We start from the raw sequence: 1637 nt of genomic DNA, 5'->3' as shown, positions 1-1637 counted from the left end.
CACCCTGTGAGTAACTAGTGCCCGCCCTGGACGAGCCTGTGGTCTCCCTTCACCTGTTCACCAGCTTCACGTCCCACCAACCAACAGTCCTTGCTTGTTTGCACTTTGGTTTGATTTGATTTAAAAAAATATATATATATTTTAAACATATTTGATTGGTTTGTCGATAGTGAGCGTGGAAATGTTTGGTTGTTTGCTAAGCATAGCGCCACCGCTTAATGTTCATTCAATAATGAAGACACGGTTAAGTGTTGCAGTGAGACTGAGACGTTATGGTTCTGCTGTGATCTTTGAACTATTTTCGCTGCTGAAAACAACAAAAACAGTCAATGTTGCATCTAAAATATAAGTGACTTAATATTATTTACTTGTTTAGTGAACTGTCACATGAAATCTGTGTCACATTTTCATTCGTGATGTGATGTTTCTTAACTGTATCATGTTATTAAAAACTCCACATTTTTACCGCAGTATGTTAACTGAGTTTTGATTTCTCCTCGAGAGGCAGTGCCGCCTTGTTAGCGTAATTACATTATGCACTTTCGGTCGCCATTGAGACTAAAGGGTGCAGAATCATTATCGCGTTTTGGTGATTGTTATTGGCGTTTTAATCAGGCTAGGCTACTTGTCCGGTCGGGCAAGGTAAATTCTCTTTCACTTGGCCTTTTAAAAAATCCACTTGTCCCTGATAAGCGGACAAGCGTTGATGTTGATCCCTGCGACGTGTCTTTAGACTGCTTCAGTAGGCTAGGTCCATCTTTACGACTCCTCTGTTGTATTGCATCAGTGGAGAGGTATGTCAGTTCTTCCTCGTTTTTTGTCCATTTAATTCATAATTAATGATATTATGCATTTCAGTGAGGTTGATATCATTTGTGCCCCCCTGAAAAAATGAAATGCCCATCCGAGAATTTGTGTCTGGCACCGGATCTGATGGTAAGTAATCCGGATCCGGAACAGGGTCATTAGAGTTTCCCCCACGAGGGAGCTGGCGAGGGCGAGCGGCATGAAAACCCTTATTAATTGACCGGGTCGGGGCTCCCCTGAGCCAAGGCAATGAATAAAGCACGTTCCTTTGTGTTAGCGTAACCAACCAGAAAAAAAAAAAAAAACACTTTTTCAAAAGAACTGAAAATTAAACGCGGGGGGAGGCGCCGCTTTACTTTCTGTATCGGTCCACTGTTCTGTCACGATACACAGGAGAGGAACAACAAGGGACCCTGGAGAATACTTTAAACTTGACTTTTAATTCCATAAACCAAGGGAACCTGCTGAAAAAAAAACAGCATATGCTGGTTAGGTATGTTTTGACGCTGGGATGCTGGTCCTTTGCCAGCACAAGCATAAACCAGCAAAGAACCAGCTTAAACCAGCAATGGACCAGCATCCCAGCGTCAAAACATACCTAACCAGCATATGCTGGTTTTTTGTTTTGTTTTGTTTTTTTTTCAACAGGGGAGACAAACTCGGGATGACGTTTAACAGCAGACAACCAAACTCAAAACTGGAGCACTATTTATACACAGGACATGACAATGGGAAGATGAGATGGACACACCTGGGATCTATGGAAACATATTGGGAACACCTGGAATGAAATCAAACACCACAATGTGGACAGGAATGTAGAAATTACA

This window comes from Cyprinus carpio, chromosome A6 (genome assembly GCF_018340385.1).
Source record: "Cyprinus carpio isolate SPL01 chromosome A6, ASM1834038v1, whole genome shotgun sequence".
Taxonomy (NCBI): domain Eukaryota; kingdom Metazoa; phylum Chordata; class Actinopteri; order Cypriniformes; family Cyprinidae; genus Cyprinus; species Cyprinus carpio.
This window is presented reverse-complemented; position numbering follows the sequence as displayed.